Source organism: Microcaecilia unicolor, chromosome 2, assembly GCF_901765095.1.
Source record: "Microcaecilia unicolor chromosome 2, aMicUni1.1, whole genome shotgun sequence".
Taxonomy (NCBI): domain Eukaryota; kingdom Metazoa; phylum Chordata; class Amphibia; order Gymnophiona; family Siphonopidae; genus Microcaecilia; species Microcaecilia unicolor.
This window is the reverse complement of record NC_044032.1, coordinates 84,122,723-84,140,987: the sequence shown is the minus strand read 5'-3', so window position 1 is coordinate 84,140,987 and position 18,265 is coordinate 84,122,723. Positions and strand designations below refer to the sequence as shown.

The window sequence follows — 18,265 nt, the reverse complement described above, 5'->3', positions numbered from 1 at the left end:
CTTTTGGTCTACCCTTATGCCAAAGACCAGAAGCAGAATTTTTAATCTGTAACTAACTTTTTTTTTTTTTGGGGGGGGGGGGGGGGGGTTGAGTCGGCGAAGGTTGGTTTCTGGGTTTATTATCTTAAATGTAGAGTGGATATTCCTGTTCTGTGGCATAGCCATGACTTGTTTAGTCTGATGTGGCTTTGTACCTATTCTTCTACTGTTGCTCTTTTGCTTGTTGCATTCTAATAAAGATATATAAGCATACACTGTTTAGTAATCCCACACTTTGATTACTGCAATGGTTTATTATTGATCTGCAAGAAGAAAGAGGCATAAAAGAGCAGTAGTACCAATCCAAAGATACGAGAAGGAACAGCCAAACAAGCCACCCAGTAGCGGAACAGAAGTTGAGAAGCCTTGAAGCAGGCAAAGGGAATTTTAAAGTCAGATAATTTATTAGAAGGAACTGAAACTTGAGATGGCCTGATAAAGATTTCATTTGATTTTGGACCACTGAACTTTGCATTTGCTGCTGGTAGAATTCATAACAGCCAGCTCTTAGTACTGCAGGCTTGCACTGCTGCAGCTCAGTATTCCTTGAAACAGACCTTCCATCAGGAAGGAGGAAAGTAGAGAGATTCAGGTATTCCATTACTTGCCTGCCTATTAAACTAATGTAGCAGAAATACCACAGCAAGGTTTGTCTGGCCTGTAATCATGTTTCAAGGGGCCAGCAAGTGGCTAATAATAGCTGGAAGAACTGATCAGCTGAGCCAGATAACTCTAGAGCAGGGGTTCTCAACCCAGTCTTCAAAACACACCAAGCCAGTCTGGTTTTCAAGATGTTCCCAATGAATATGCATCACAAACTCCAATTAACTATTAACAACTTATTCCAAATTATTCCTTTATGTCAATTGAACATAATTCTAAAATCTTTTACATTCATCCCATCACTCACCTTTCATACCTATCTAAAACCTCATTCATCCTAATTTAACACACTACTTCACACACTCTTTATCCACGTGGAATATGCACATTCCTTAAATACCATTTTTAACAGCATGACGCACTATTTTTACAATTGTGTCTAATTCTAATTTAAACACATATTGAGTATTATAACATGTGTTCTATTAAAACTTATCACTTATTATATACATTCAACCATATACTTCCGTTTATGGTTTAAGTCCAAAATCTGGTTCACTGATTTCTTGCCAATACTCCATTCAAGTTGTATTTTGACCCTCTATTGCAGATAACATTCAAGAATTTACTACTATATGTGCCACCCACTTTTCAATCTTCTTAAAGCTTATCATACGAAGTACCAGCTGCTCCTTCTCCTTCTGGTTCCTTCCCTTTGCTGTATAAATGCTCACTTCTTAGTTAAAACCCGACACAGTACTGTGTTTCGCTCTTAGTGTCATCAGGGGTTTAACTAAAATGACACAATATCATTGAAAGGGAGAAATGTTCTAACACTATCCCACTTAACTATTCTTATACTTAACTTTTTCACTCAATAAAATACCTTATAAATTCTTCCTCGATTCTTGGACGCAACTTCAGGGGGGTACCTCCATACAGTATTAGAAGCAATGGCGCTGGTGCACCCAGACGCCAGCACATGCGCACTATTTATTATTAGGATTATTTAATAGGATTTATTTAGCGCCTTTTTGAAGGAATTCACTCAAGGCGGTGTACAGTAAACCTCATTCCTATCCAACTGGCAGAGTATGGTTGATATTATGTATCTGGATTTTCAAAAGGCATTTGACAAGGTACCTCATGAAAGGCTACAGAGGAAATTGGAGGGGCATGGGATAGGAGGAAATGTCCTATTGTGGATTAAAAACTGGGCAGTATTCACAATGGAGAAGGGTAGTTAGTGGGGTTCCTCAGGGGTCTGTGCTAGGACCGCTGCTTATATTTATAAACTAGTAAAAAAGGCCCGTTTCTGAGAGCAATGAAACGGGCGCTAGCAAGGTTTTCATGGAAGTGTGTATGTTTGACAGTGAGTGTGTGAGAGACAGAGTGAATTTGCGACTGTGTATGTGTGTGTGAGAGAGTGAGACTGTCTGTGTGAGAGTGTGTGTTCGAGACAGAGTGTGCCGCAGGGTTCCCCCCTGCGTGTGTTGGCATCCTTCCCGCTCCCCCCGTGTTTCCTTTTCCCATATCCTTCTCATCCCCCTCCCCACTCCCAGCCTCAGGGTCGTGCCCTCCCCCCCCGGGCCTGCAGGATCGTGGGCCCTGTGGCGGCGTTTTTCTGTATCGTAGTGTGTATGTTTGAGAGAGAGTGTGTGAGAGTGAGTGTGTGAGAGAGAGTGAATGTGTGAGTGTGACAGAGTGAGAGTGTGTGGCGTGTTTGTGCGAGAATCCCAGCTTCAGGGTGTTGGCCCCGCCTCCCTTGGGCTTTCAGGATGGTGGTCCCTCCGTCTGCCGGCGTTTTTCCCCCTCCCCCTTCCTGCCCTCCCCCTTCCCCCTTCCCTCCTCGCAGGTTGAGGTTCGAGTGCCCCCCTTCCAGTGCCTTTCAGGGTCGTGGCGCTCCCTCCGACTGAAGCTGTGTCCCTTCCGTGCACGTTCAGGCAGGCAGGCAGGCTGGCTCCCTGCGTGTGTCTGACGTTCAGGCTGCCTGCGTCGCTCCATCCGTGTCTCCGAGTTTGTGCGGGGCGATGGGAGTCCTGTGAAGTTGGGAAATGGCTGGCGAGAGGCAAGGGGAGTGAGATCGCGTGTCGCCGATGCTTGCGTCCCCGCCTGCCTCTCTCCGACATTGTGTGGGCGATGTTAGTCCTCCGGAGGTGGGAAATGTCCGCCGGGGGTCAGGGAAATGGCGTTTGGCCGATTGTCATAGCGCCGCCCTCGACGTCATGACGTTATGAGCGAGGGCAGGCCAGACACTCAGGGCAAACCGGATATCTCTGGCGCCTCAATTTCCGGCTTGAGGCTTCAGAACGTTGGAGGTGCCTTTTATTATATAGATGATTTAGAGATGGGAGTAATTAGCGAGGTAATTAAATTTGCTGATGACACAAAGTTATTCAAAGTCGTTAACTTGCGACAGGATTGTGAAAAATTACAGAAGGACCTTACGAGACTGGGAGACTGGGCGGCTAAATGGCAGATGACATTTAATGTGAGCAAGTGTAAGGTGATGCATGTGGGAAAAAAGAACCCGAATTATAGCTACGTCATGCAAGGTTCCACGTTAGGAGTTAAGGACCAAGAAAGGGATCTGGGTGTCGTTGTCGATAATACACTGAAACCTTCTGCTCAGTGTGCTGCTGCGGCTAGGAAAGCAAATAGAATGTTGGGTATTACTAGGAAAGGTATGGAAAACAGGTTTGAGGATGTTATAATGCCGTTATATCGCTCCATGGTGCGACCGCACCTTGAATATTGTGTTCAATTCTGGTCGCCGCATCTCATGAAAGATATAGAATTGGAAAAGGTGCAGCGAAGGGAGACTAAAATGACAGCGGGGATGGGATGACTTCCCTATGAAGAAAGACTAAGGAGGCTAGGGCTTTTCAGCTTGGAGAAGAGACGGCTGAGGGGAGAAATGATAGAGGTATATAAAATAATGAGTGGAGTGGAATAGGTGGATGTGAAGCGTCTGGTCGCGCTTTCCAAAAATACTAGGACTAGGGGGCATGCGATGAAACTACAGTGTAGTAAATTTAAAACAAATCAGAGAAAATTTTTCTTCACCCAACACATACAGAGTAATTAAACTCTGGAATTCGTTGCCGGAGAACGTGGTGAAGGCGGTTAGCTTAGCAGAGTTTAAAAAGGGGTTAGACGGTTTCCTAAAGGACAAGTCCATAAACCACTACTAAATGGACTTGGGAAAAATCCACAATTCCAGGAATAACATGTATAGAATGTTTGTACGTTTGGGAAGCTCGCCAGGTGCCCTTGGTCTGGATTGGCCGCTGTCGTGGACAGGATGCTGGGCTCGATGGACCCTTGGTCTTTTCCCAGTGTGGCATTACTTATGTACGGATTTAGTGAAGGGAAGTCTTGCCTCACAAATCTACTGCATTTTTTCAAGGGGGTGAACAAACATGTGGACAAAGGGGAGCCGGTGGATATTGTATATCTGGATTTTCAGAAGGCGTTTGACAAAGTGCCTCATGAAAGACTCCAGAGAAAACTGGAGAGTCATGGGATCGGAGGCAGTGTATTATTGTGGATTAAGAGCTGGTTAAGGGATAGGAAGCAGAGAGTAGGGTTGAATGTCATTATTCTCGATGGAGAAGGGTAGTTAGTGGGGTCCCTCAGGGGTCTGTGCTGGGACCGCTGCTTTTTAACATATTTATAAATTACCTTGAGATGGGAGTAACTAGTGAGGTAATTAAATTCGCAGATGACACAAAGTTATCCAGGGTCGTCTCATCGCGGGAGGAGTGTGAAAGATTACAAGAAGACCTCATGAGACTGGGGGACTGGGCGTCCAAATGGCAGATGAAGTTCAACGTTGATAAGTGCAAAATGATGCATGTGGGAAGGAGGAACCCGAATTACAGCTATGTTATGCAAGGTTCCGCTTTAGGAGTTATGGACCAAGTAGTAGTAGTAGAAAGGGATCTGGGAGTCATTGTGGACAGGACGTTGAAATCTTCAGCTCAATGTGCTGCGGCGGCTAAGAAGGCGAACAGAATGTTGAGTATTATTAGAAAAGGGATGGAAAACAAAAATGAGGATGTTATAATGCCATTATATCGCTCCATGGTGCAACCGCACCTGGAGTATTGTGTTCAGTTCTGGTCGCCGTATCTCAAAAAAGATATAAAAGAATTTGAGAAGGTGCAGAGAAGGGCGACAAAAATGATAAAAGGGATGGGACGACTACCTTATGAGGAGAGGTTAAGATGGCTAGGACTCTTTAGCCTGGAGAAAAGGCGGCTGAGGGGTGATATGATAGAGGTGTACAAAATAATTAGTGGGGTAGAGCAGACTGATGTGAAGCGTTTGTTTACACTTTCTAACAATAATAGAACCAGGGGCCACAAGATGAAATTAGAATGTGGTAGGTTTAAAACAAATTGGAGAAAGATTTTCTTTACTCAGCACGTAGTTAGACTCTGGAACTCATTGCCGGAGAAGGTAGTGACAGCAGCTGGCCTTCCTGAGTTTAAAGGGGGTCTAGATAGGATTCCTGAAGGAAAAGTCCATTGATCGTTATTAAATTTTGGGTTTTTGCCAGTTTCTTGGGGCCTGGATTGGCCGCTGTCAGAGACAGAGTGCTGGGCTTGATGGACCTTTGGTCTTTTCCCAGCGTGGCGGTGCTTATGTGCTAACATCACGCACATCAACTTCCCGGCCATTCCACTTCCTTATTAAGGACCATCGGAACCACCGTATTCCACACAAAACTCAGCTTTTACTCCATGTGAAACATTTTTTGCAATATGTGACCTCCATCTCCCAACTGAAACTGAATGAATACAGGATAATCCTATAAAGTATGCTGAACTGCAACCCAGTGTTCCACAAAAGGTGTTTCCATTATGTTTCAACTTTAATGTTAGTCAAATGTTGAGCCAAATGATATTCCACCTTCCTGTTTGACCTATATACCAAAATTTACATGGACATTGAATAGCGTATATCACATAAGATGAATTATGATCTGTTTTTTATTTTAAATAATTTTTTCTCTTTTTATCTATTAGGTATTGATATACACTGTGTCTTAATTGCATGTTGACAATATCTACAACCTTTGCATTTACTATGACTTGTCCTTTAGGAAACCGTCCAAACCCTTTTTAAACTCTGGCAAGCTAACTGCCTTCACCACATTCTGGCAATAAATTCCAGAGTTTTTTCACTCTTTCAGAAAGTACAAAGACCAGGGAACACTCAATTAAATTAAATGGAAATACTTTTACAACAAATCAGAGGAAATATTTTTTCACTCAAAGAATACTTAAGCTCTGGAACTTGGTGCTAGAGGATGTGTTAACAGCAATTAGCATATCTGGGTCTAAAAAAAGGTCTGGACAAGTTCCTGGAAGAAACGTCCATAGTCTGTTATTAAGATGGGCATGAGGGGGGGGGGTAATGAGAATGACACATTATCTGCTGTACTGTGTTTGGTGTCATCAATAAAAATTGTTAAAAAAAAAGATGGGCATGGGGGAAGCCATTGCTTGCCCCGGAATTGGTAGCATGGAATGTTGCTGCTATTTGGGTTTCTTCCAAGCTATGTAAGGGGAAAAAAGGCTACTCCACAATAATATCAAGAACAACTGGAGTACTACAAATGTGTCATCCAAAATACAAGTAACACTACTTTAAACATTAAAAAAAAAATCCATCATCCAAAACTCATGCATTTCTAAATTTTTAATTTTATCAATTTATTCAATCCAATAATTTGTTTTAATTTTTGATTTTTTAAATTTATTAAAAAGGAAAAAGAGGCATCAGAAGACAAGGCAAGCTATCGGACCTCTAGTGCACAGCTATTTCAAGTCCAAGCTTATTAGGTAGTCAACAATCATTTGCATCAATTTTCCCAAATTTCTCTTTTGTGTGTTTTTTTCAATCAATCAACGATAAAACAGACTATTGGAGAAGGAAGAACAGCAACTACTTAGCTTAACAAGCATGCGAGTCCAGCACTGTGAACACTAGATCAAACAGCCAATGCCTACAAGAGACAGATGGCGTTTTGGTCTCCTTACCTGCTTCAGGGGATGTGAAAATAGTTAAAATATGAGTACAATTCTCAGCAACTATTTTCACAACCCCTGAAAAGCCATCTATCTTGTGTAGGCATCAGGAGTTTGATCTAACATTCACAGCGCTGGACTCGCATGCTTGTTAAGCAAAGTAGTCATTTTTTCTTCTCTAATAGGTCTGTTTTATCGTTGATTGAAAGAAACACACCCAAAAGAGAAATTTGGGAATACTGAGACAAATGATTGATGACTGCTTAATAAGCAGTTGTTTTTATTCTTCTATTCAAATTTGTAATAGTTTGCTTAATAAGAAGTTGTTTTTATTTTTCTATTGAAATTCGTAAGTTTGCAACTGAAATAAACAGTTTTTAAGAATATACTATTTAAGAGACAGCTAGACATGATGTTTTCTTTTCAGGCTGTTACTATATGAAATAGTCTTCCTACTTTGATTTGTTTAGAAGTAAACTATATGCAATTCCATAAAAAGTTGAAAACTATTTTATTTGATACATTTTAGATTGTTTATCTTTTCTTTTCATTTTATCATACCTTAGTGAGATGAATTATAAACCACCTAGAACCTTTTATTGGGATTAGAGCAGTCTATAAATTATAAATTAGATTTCTGAATTTTCACATGCTTTTCCACTCATATAAATGTTCACAAAAAAATTAAAAAATGTTCGTAGTTTGCTAACTAAAGAGCTTCCATAGTGCAAAAGAATGTAAGGCTGCTCAATTATGAATTTTGCAGCATGCAGACATATCCTTCCTTTTGCTTAGCTTGGAACAAACTTGCCTGAAATCCTGCAGGTTAGTACTTCACTTTCATTGATAATAATCTAATTTGAAGTTTTGTACAAGAAGCCTTCCTAACCCATCAAAGGAACACTCAATGCAATTTACAATACATATCCAAATTTACATACATGAAATACAAACATGAAAGGATTATTCAGAAAATTGTTTTTGAATGTATTAAAATACTGAAATTACATTACATTATGTTGGGAGGACAATACTGATCCTTTTTTAGATCATAAGGACTGCAGTGAGTTACACAGCACTGCTGCTGCTGTGACAGGCAGTGCATGCAAATTTCTCTCATGCCTATTCACTGTAAATATCCTGAAAACCTGACTGGATGGTATGTCCCGAGGACGGGGTTAAGATCCCCTGCCCTAGAGATTTTTGCCATTTTTCTCCCCCTCTCAATATGGTCTAAAAAGAGGTCCTTAACTTGACTGTTGTGCCCTGAAAATGGCAGATACAAATCAAGGTAAGGTATACACAAAAAGTAGCACATATGAGTTTATCTTGTTGGGCAGACTGGATGGACCATGCAGGTCTTTTTCTGCCGTCATCTACTATATGTTACTACGTTGTCTCTATAGATAAAATTCTGGCCTCTATGAACCCTTGAACCTCGCTAACTAATCCTTGACAAGCTAGTTTAGGTGGTGGGAACATGCAAATTAATTACAGAACTCTGCATTACTTCTGTTCAGTGGACTAATACAAGTCTAGCCAAGATACTTTTTATGATTCCTAGAAAGAAGAATGAAACCACTGATCAAGAAACCTGACCTGGAAAATGTTTCTCACTGTAGGCCAGTATTCAACCATCCACTTGACTCCAAAGTAATAAAGAATATAGTTTCCCAGCAGCACTCAGTTTTTGAACAAGGTCAACACTCTACATCCCCAAAAGACCTGGATTCCACCCAGCACAACACAATCAGCAACAGTAACCTTGATTAACAAGATTGCTATCAATTTAAATTAAGACAGAGAAGCTATTCTCATTCTTTTAAACATGAATGCTTTATTTGGTCTTGTTGACCACCATATACTCATTCATCACCAGGAGGTGGGGGGGGGGGGGGAAGCCTTCAGGATATAGATTTGGACTGGCTTAAGTCACTTTGGAATTGCTCCTTTGTGGTGGAATGAACTATCTAAAGTGGCGCTCCGATGCTTAAAAGTAAATGTGGCTGCTGGAGGCCATTAGCACCGGACTGGTGCCCACATTTGCAGGCACAGACTGCTGAGAGCTGACAAGTACATAAACTGAGCTTGAAGGCTCCCAAGCACAATGATCAGGTAACTCCCTATTCCTCCCCAATGCTCAGCGGACAGCTCACCAAACAAGGGTATTTTTGCCGCAGAAAACCCTAAGCCAACTCAAAGCTGGTGTTATGGTTTCTAGAAGAAGAAGCGATTTTGTCAGATGTATTTGCAGCCATTCTAATTATTTACAGATGGAATCGGGGTAGGAATGATGTTCATCCTCTATAGTAGTGTTTCCCAAACTGTGCGTTGCAGCACCCTGGTGCGCCGCAACAAACTCTCTGGGGTGCCGCAGCAAATCCCGAGCGACCTCCCACCCGAACCACTACTGTAAACAGCAGCGGCAGAAAAACCGTCAGTTATGCCGGTCCTCTATTCCTGGAACTGGAAGTTGACATCAACGGGGGCAGTGGATCAGCAGAGCCGACAGCGCATACCCGAAGGCCGCTACGGCCCTGCACTTGTTTTTGTTACGATGATTGGGAACCGAGAACAGACGGCTTTCAGGACTCACAAAGGCAACTGCCAAGGAGGATGGATGAAAACAGGAGAGGAGATGAAGTCAAAAAGTTGAAGCCAATAGGTCAGTCTGTTTCCCTTCCCATTCAAAACAAAGCAAGCAAACCTATGAGCAGCTCAATCAAGCTGTCATTCTTTATTGTTGGTAGCATTTTTTATTTAAACTCACTTATATTTTCAAAAATGCCAGCATCTGCCGCATACAGATGTATAAAGAGGAAGTATAATAACAGAATAACTTTTCATAGGTACAGTAGTAATTTGTTATAAACAGTAATCAGTGTGTCATTTGGAGGGGATGGTTATAGGGACACCCCAACACTGTTGTATTTGTGCAGAGTAAAAGATGGAGACCTGAGTGGCCGGGCTGGGGGGGAGGGGGAGATCAGTGTGGCTGGGGGAAGGGAGCCACAAAAAAACTGCCTGGACACAAAGGGTGTCGTGAACTGAAAAACCATAGGAACCAGTGCACTATAGGATTTTATCTCCTCAGCAACTTGATAGAAAGAAGAACACGGAAACCTTCAGACTGTTCAGACTCGACCCTCAACCATTAAATTGTTCAATGGCATTTTCAAAGTACTTTTACCCCCCCCCCCCCCCCAAACCATACCCCCATCCTGACAACCTGCTGGCCAGTCCCTCCCCTGATCCCTACTACATACTGTCAGATTCAACCACCAGTACCTGGGAAGAGCTCCATCTGCTGGGTTCTGTGCCTGGGTTGGGGTCACTCTCCCTCCCATCCTCTTCCTGTTAGAATTTTTTCTACTTGCAAGACCTGAATGCATATAGAAGTTTTTTTCTACTCACACTGTCTGCACCTTTTCCTCAGGCATCCTGGGCATGCACTGAGGAGCTATGCTTAACACACAAATATTCAGTGCATGCGCCACTGTCCTCCCACCGAACTCCATAATGCTCAACGCAAAATTACAGAGCATATTCAAAAGCATGAATTAATGAGACAAAACCAACATGGATTTACTTAAGGGACATCTTGCCTCACCAATCTATTACATTTCTTTGATGGGGTGAACTGGTCAATATTGTGTACCTGGAATTTCAAAAGGTGTTTGACAAAGTACCTCATGAAAGACTCCAGAGGAAATGGGATAGGAGGTAGTGTACTATTGTGGATCAAAAACTGGTTGAAGGATAGGAAACAGAGAGTGGGGTTAAATGGGCAGTATTCACAATGGAGAAGGGTAGTTAGTGGGGTTCCTCAGGGGTCTCTAAAGTTTGCAATGAGCTGCTCCTGGCCAAATCCAGAGGTCATTACTCCATCCTCATCCTCCTCAATCTTTCCGCCGCGCTTGACACTGTCAACCATGATTTACTTCTTGCCACGCTATCCTCTTTTGGGTTCCAAGGCCCTGTCCTCTCCTGGTTCTCCTCTTATCTCTCCCACCGCACCTTCAGGGTACACTCCCATGGATCTTCCTCCACTCCCATCCCACTATCTGTTGGAGTTCCCCAGGGATCTGTCCTTGGACCCCTTCTCTTCTCAATCTACACCTCTTCCTTGGGCTCGCTGATCTCGTCTCATGGTTTTCAGTATCATCTTTATGCTGATGACACCCAGCTGTACCTCTCCACACCTGACATCACCGCGGTGACCCAGGCCAAGGTATCGGCCTGTTTATCCGACATCGCGGCATGGATGTCCAACCGCCACCTGAAGCTGAACATGTCCAAGACCGAGCTCCTCGTCTTTCCTCCCAAACCCACTTCTCCTCTTCCTCCACTCTCTATCTCTGTTGATAACACCCTCATCCTCCCCGTCCCATCTGCCCGCAACCTCGGAGTCATCTTCAACTCCTCCCTCTCCTTCTCTGCGCATATCCAACAGACTGCCAAGACCTGTCGCTTCTTCCTCTTCAACATCAGCAAAGTTCGCCCTTTCCTCTCTGAGCACACCACCAGAACTCTCGTCCACGCTCTCATCACCTCTCGCCTTGATTACTGCAACTTACTCCTCACCGGCCTCCCACTCAGCCATCTATCCCCCCATCAATCAGTTCAGAACGCTGCTGCATGTCTTATATTCCGCCAAAACCGATATACTCATAACACCCCTCTCCTCAAATCACTTCATTGGCTTCCGATCAGATATCGCTTACAATTTAAGCTCCTCCTCCTTACCTACAAGTGCACTCAGTCTGCGGCTCCTCACTACCTCTCCACCCTCATCTCCCCCTATGTTCCCGCCCGTAACCTCCGCTCACAGGACAAAGCCCTTCTCTCAGTACCCTTCTCCACCACTGCCAACTCCAGGCTCCGCTCATTCTACCTTGCTTCACCCTATGCCTGGAACAATCTTCCTTCACCCATACGCCATGCCCCCTCCCTACCCATCTTCAAATCTCTGCTTAAAACTCACCTCTTCAATGCTGCCTTCGGCGCCTAACCGCTCGAGATAGATAGAATGCCCCAATCTATCCACCCTATCAGATTAACTGTTCACTCGTCCTCTAGATTGTTCACTTGTCTTTAGATTGTTCTCTTGTCTTTTAGATTGTAAGCTCTTTGAGCAGGGACCGTCCTTTTTGTTTAAATTGTACAGCGCTGCGTAACCCTAGTAGCGCTTTAGAAATGCTAGTTAGTAGTAGTAGTGTCTGTGCTAGGAAATTGGAGAGTCATGGGATAGGAGGTAGTGTCCTATTGTGGATTAAAAACTGGTTAAAAGATAGAAAACAGAGTAGGGTTAAATGGTAAGTATTCTCAATGGAGAAGGGTAGATAGTGGAGGTTCCCCAGGGGTATGTGTGGGTACTGCTGCTTTTTAACATCTTTATAAATGATCCACAGATAAGAGTAACTAGTAAGGTAATTAAATTTGCAGATGACACAAAGTTATTAAAAGTTGTTAAATCACAAGAGGATTGTGAAAAATTACAAGAGGACCTTATGAGACTGGGCATCTAAATGGCAGATGACGTTCAATGTGAGCAAGTGCAGAGTGACGCATGTGAGAAAGAGGAACCCAAATTATAGCTACATAATGCAGTGTTCCACATTAGGAGTCACCGACCAGGCAAGGGATCTAGGTGTCATCATTGAAGATACGTTGAAACCCTCTGCTCAGTGTGTGGCGGCAGCGGCTAAGAGCAAATAGAATGTTAGGTATTATTAGGAAAGGAATGGAAAACAGAAACAAGGACATTATAATACCTTTGTATCATTCCATGCACCTTAAATATTGTGTTCAATTCTGATCACCGCATCTCTAAAATTATATAGTGGAATTAGAAAAGGTACAGAGAAGGGTGACGAAAACGATAAAGGGGATGGGACAATTTCCCTGTAAGGGAAGGCTAAAGTGGCTAGGGCTCTTCAGCTTGGAGAAAAGATGGCTGAGAGGAGATATGATAGAGGTCTATAAAATAGTTAGTTGAGTGGAATGAGTAGACATGAATCACTTGTTTACTCTTTCCAAAAATACTAGAACTAGAGGAAAGGCAATGAAGCTACAAAGCAGTACATTTAAAACGAATCAGAGAAACATTTCTTCACTCAACATGTAATTAAACTCTGGAATTCGTTGCCAGAGAATGTATGAAAAGCAGTTAGCTTAGCGGGACTTTAAAAAGGTTTGGATGGCTTCCTAAAGGAAAAGTCTTCCTGAGCCCCTACGTCTTGCCCCATCCTTGGCCACCTTTAAATCTAGACTGAAAGCCCACCTCTTTAACATTGCTTTTGACTCGTAACCACTCGCCTCCACCTACCCTCCTCTGTCCTGTACACATTAATTGATTTGCTTACTTTATTTTTTGTCTATTAGATTGTAAGCTCTTTGAGCAGGGACTGTCTTTCTTCTATGTTTGTGCAGCGCTGCATACGCCTTGTAGCGCTATAGAAATGCTAAATAGTAGTAAACGTCCATAGACCATTATTAAAATGGACAATGAATTGATTTGCACTTTTCTGACCACTGACAAGTCAGTTATGACCCATGAACTGCATAGCTAAAGGCTCAAACTTAAAATGCCTGAGAGCTGCATCTTTCTGTACTTTCTGCTGAAAGCTGTGAATTTGAGGTCATGCTGATCTACAGCAAGGAGCACTCTTCCCCTCCCTGACAGATTTGGTGCCACTGACTCTTCATCACAAGGACACTAAGAATGTATACACAGTTTGGGGGTGGCTGGTCCACTATATCATGGGGTGGGTGTAAGGAGGCAGGAACCCTATTGCCCCACTTGTCCAAATGATATATTTCTTATGGTAAGTAGAAGGATCAGAGAAAGAATTCCCACATATTACAGCTTTCTCTGAGACTAGGTGGTTATCAGAGGGGCGCATATAACCACAGACTCCACAGAAAAAACAACAGGGAAAATCCACTGCTTATTTTAAGCAGCATAAAATGTATTGTACTTCTTTGGGATCTTGCCAGGTAATTGTGAACTAGATTGGTCACTGTTGGAAACAGGATGCTGGGTTTGATGGACCTTCAGTCTGTCCCAGTATGGCAATACTTATATACTATGAGCGTGCCTATATATGAATCTCATTGGAGTTGAGCATTAGGGAGTTGTTGTTCTGCACTGATCTGGCAGTATTTCTCTGGCACTGTTCAGTACAGCATCAGAGTTTTCAGCATCTGGGCTCCAGTTTGTTAAACTTGCGGGATTTCAGGGATCTATTCTGGTTCACACTATCTTCAATGTATTTATTACTCCATTAACCATACCAATACAGAGATGGAAGTTTTTTTGCACCAATGATATTCAGACAATCACCTATGCTGATTCTTCATCCTCAACTTAACAGCTTAAATAGCTAAACACTGTTTCAAAATAGCTAAGAACATAACAATAGCCATACTGGGTCAGACCATCTAGCCTAGCATCCTGTTTCTAACAGTGGCCAATTCAAGTCACAAGTACCTGGAAAACCCAATTCGCAGCAACATTCCATGCTACCAATTCCAGGACAAACAGTGGCTTCCCCATGTCAATCTTAATAACAGATTATGGACTTTTCCTCCAGGAACTAGTCCAAACTTTTTTAAAACCTTCATAGATTAAAGTTTAACCTTCCCCCCTCAGAAGTCTTATTGTTCAGTAGGAGAAAATTGCCTCCAACATTAGCACCTTCTATTTTGCAGGAGTACCTTAATGGTTAGTGCAGCGGACTTTGATCCATGTGACCTTGGACAAGTCACTTAAAACTTCCATTGCCCCAGGTACAAAAAACAGATTGTGGCACTGGTAGAATCACTGGCGGAATAGCCCATGCCCCGCTAGTTGAAGAGGTACACTGCATGAGTCTCCTAGCTGTTTGAGCAGTGCAGAAGCTGGCAGCGTGCTTCAGCCACCGATGCCTACCCTCTAGCATATGCTCAGTTCAGGCACTTCAAAATGGAAAATAAGATGATACCTTTTTATTGTACTAGCCTAATACCCTTTTCAATTATGCTTTCAGAGGCCAAAACCTCCTGCCTCAGGTCAGGCCAGGACACTACTGTTATGGTATCCTCTTCTGACCTGAGGAAGAACTGTTGCTCTCTGAAGGCTAATCAAAAATGTATTAAAATCTGCCCAAGATAAAAGAATCACCTTATTTTCTATTTTGTGTTTTATTTGCATTTAACCCAACTATCACATTACTTTTTCCTAAATTAAAAATAAAATTATTTTCTGTACCTTTGTTGTCTGGCCATTTACTTTTTTCTAATTCTGTTGGTCCCAATCTCTTGATTCTGTTTTCCTTCATTTTCTCTTAACTCTATTGCCAGAGTTTCCTGTAATTTGTCTCTCCTTTCTTCACTTTATTTTTCTGCCTCTCTCTCTGTCCAGATTTAATTCATTCATACTATCCATTCTTTAATTTCCCTCTTTTTACTTCATCTACCTATGACTTCATCTTTTCCTCACCTTTGTTCTCCCCATGCCCCTTCCTCTTATTCTCCACTCTTTCACTTTTATCCTGTCCCCCTTTCCATCCAGTATCTCCCCTCTTTCTCTCCCCATCCGTCCAGTGTTTCGCCCTCTCTCCATCCTTCCATCCAGCATCTCCTCTTTCTCTCTCCATCCTTCCACACATCTACCCTCTCCCAATCCTTCCTCCCAGTTTCCTCTATCTCTCATTTCTTGCCAGTTCTCTCTCTCTACCCTTTTCCATTCAGCTTGTCCCCTGTCTCTCCCCATCCTTCCAGTCTCCCTTTCTCTCTGCATCCTTCTATCCAGCGTCTCCCCTGTCTCAACCCTTCCATCCACTGTCTCCCCTGTCTCAACCCTTCCATCCAGTGTATTCCCTCTTTCTCTCTCCATCCAACATCTACCCTCTCTCCCAATTCTTCCATCCAGTGTCTCTCTCTCTCTACCCTTTTCCATTCAGCATGTCCCCCTCTCCCTACCCTTCTATCCAGCATCTTCCTTCTTTCTGCCTCTCCTTCCAGCATTTTCCCTCTCTCTCCCTCATCTCACCCAGCATTTTTCCTCTTTCTCTCTCCATCTGATCAGCTAGTCTCCCCTTTTCTCCCCAGCAGCTTCTCTCTCCTGTCCTTTTCCATGCTCCCTCTTTCTTTCTCTCCCCATCTTTCCACTCATCTTGCTCTCTGTACCCCTGTTCCATCAAGCCCCCCCCCCACTCTTTCATTTTCTCCCCTCTGTTCTATTTAGCACCCCTTGCCTCCTTCTCCACTCTCTTTCCTCCCAGTACCCAGTGGTTCCTGGCCACTGCTGCTTCTCCTGATGAGCAGCAACGGACAAAGAAAAAAAAAAAAAGACAGCGCAGGGCCGCAGCAGCCTTCAGGCATGCGCTGTAGGCTCCGCCATCCTCTGCCCGTGCTGACATCAACTTCCCGTTCCGGGAGCAGAGGACCGACAAAGTCGACAGCGCATGTCTGAAGGCTGCTGCAGCCTAGTGCTTGCTTTTCTTGTTTTTGCCATGGCTGCTCAAGAGAAGCAGCAGCGGCGCCAGCAGTGGATCCCTTGGCGAATATGCTTTGGTGGGAGTGCCCCGCTGAATGTGGGAGACTTGGCAAGTCTATATTATTTCTTAAGTCATTCAGCTACAACTTTACAATCTAGACTTGGACTATCTTTTGCAAGGATGCTTTCTTTTCTGGTATTTTTAATCCATCTCTAGGGCATCAATAATTAGTACACAACACTTAAATTACTTTGTTCAGACTTGAAATTCTAATAACGTGAGCTGACTTCTGCTTGCCTATCATTGACTCTCAATCAATCAAAATACTGGTTTCTACTGGCCTTCAAAGCCTGCTTTGGTGGTTAGTATACTTATCCATTCTGCAGATCTTCACAGGCCAAACTTTGAGCTTTCCTATCTAAGATACAGGCTCCCTGTCTCTGGAATTCCAAGCCCTTCATTTGTACCAAGAATTTAGTCTACTTATCTATATGGCTTGGATCAAAAAGTTAACTATAATCCCAAGCTTTCAAGTTATTTCTATTAAAAAAACAGATACCAGTCACGCTGTTTTACAAGGTTCAATAGTGAGTGCTACCCCCCCCCCCCCCCCCCCCCCCCCGACCTGATACTAATTCCAATACCTTAACAGCCTCTTATCGAATACCTGGCAGGACTTTGACATTATGCTGTGCGATTTCCTCCAGGCACCTTTTATGTGGTTTCTGTATCCTTTACTAATACTCATAACTTTTACTCATTCGCGTTTACTAATACTCATAACTTTTACTCATTGGCGTTTGTCTGTGCTTGCTGTCTCTCATCTTATTACATTCGTATGGGAAAACCGCTTTGAAATGCACTACAGGTGTTGCTCTTCTCATTCTCTCCAGCAACTAAAGCATTCAAACTAAAAACAGCAATAGCCCAATCTCCCCAATTTGAGGGGGGAAAACTGCTTTCATCCTGACCTCCAGCCGTCCTTACCAGGAGAGTTCAAGCTGGAAGGCTTAACAGTGTGCAGTGCTTCTGGGAGAAAAGCAACCTCCCCCTTTCTTTGTTTGAATGGGGAGAGAGGGAACACGGTTATTGGACAAGGAGAAAAGGACAGAAAAAACCGAAATGACGGGTAAATCTGGGTATTCCAGAAAAAAATAAGCCTCTAAACAAAATCCGGGAGCTAGCCAGGGAGGACAGCAAAACAAAGTGTGGTTTGTGTTGCAGCTACTGCCGTTGTTTGCAGCTCAGTCGCGTTCGAGGTGAACTAGAATACCAAAAATAACAAGTCACACGCATTCGGAAACCTTCCACTCTCGAACACCCCTCCTCATGCGTATTCGGGGACTGGGGGTCGTCTCCCCTCCCCATGATCTACCATTCTCCCTCTATCTAATACTCTCCTCTTTGGCCGCGATCCGGCACCTCTCTAACCAATACCCCATCCCCAGTCAAACTCATACCTGAGATCACCCACCAACAATCCCACAGGTTTCCTTCTCCGGTTCCCCGTCCCCTATGACACAACTTCTCTCCCTCTGACAAGGAGATTGCCCTCTGAGGCATCCCGCCTTGCCGGAAACAGGAAGTTGCGTCAGAGGACACCGGGACACAAAGAAAACGGGGTTTACGGGATTCCCGCGGGGATAGCAGTAAGTACCACCCCCGCCTCCTCTTCCTTTCAATAATTCAAAGCAGCAGCACACTAGCTTTCTGCTCGGACTGCTACTTCGAGGCTCACACCAAGAAGATTTATGAGTTGACACACTGGCACTGACACATCCAAAGAAGTTCTCACCTCATCATGGGACACATCCACGTGCCAGCCCAGCAGCATCATCATCAGAGATCACCTGATCTACTGGCGCATGCGTATGGCTAACTCCACGTGCAACCAAATAGCTAAACGTGTCGTGGAGGTCGCCACCAAGGAGGTTTGCTTGAGAACAGGAGACGGCATGATGTCAAAACGTTGAAGCCGGCTGAGCCCCGCCTTCCCCGTAGTTGTCGTCATCACTGTACCGTACAGTACACCCAAAAGAAAGCAAACAAACCTATCAGCTGTTGTATCAACGTTGTAATTATTGTTTGGTAGCATTTTTATTT

At 43.5% G+C, this 18,265-nt stretch overlaps 1 protein-coding gene across 3 annotated transcripts in view; it reads right to left on the bottom strand.

Moving 5' to 3' along the window:
• The window catches only part of NNT (nicotinamide nucleotide transhydrogenase), a 244,119-nt gene extending 226,118 nt beyond the window's left edge, over nt 1-18,001 (bottom strand). The window contains exon 1 of one of the 3 annotated variants that reach the window (XM_030193107.1): nt 17,958-18,001. The gene's annotated coding sequence lies outside the window, so the exon portion shown is untranslated. Of the gene's footprint in view, nt 1-17,622; nt 17,731-17,957 lie in introns of those variants that run through there. The other 2 variants (XM_030193106.1, XM_030193109.1) reach the window with 2 other exon arrangements.
• Nucleotides 18,002-18,265: the final 264 nt, after the last annotated feature.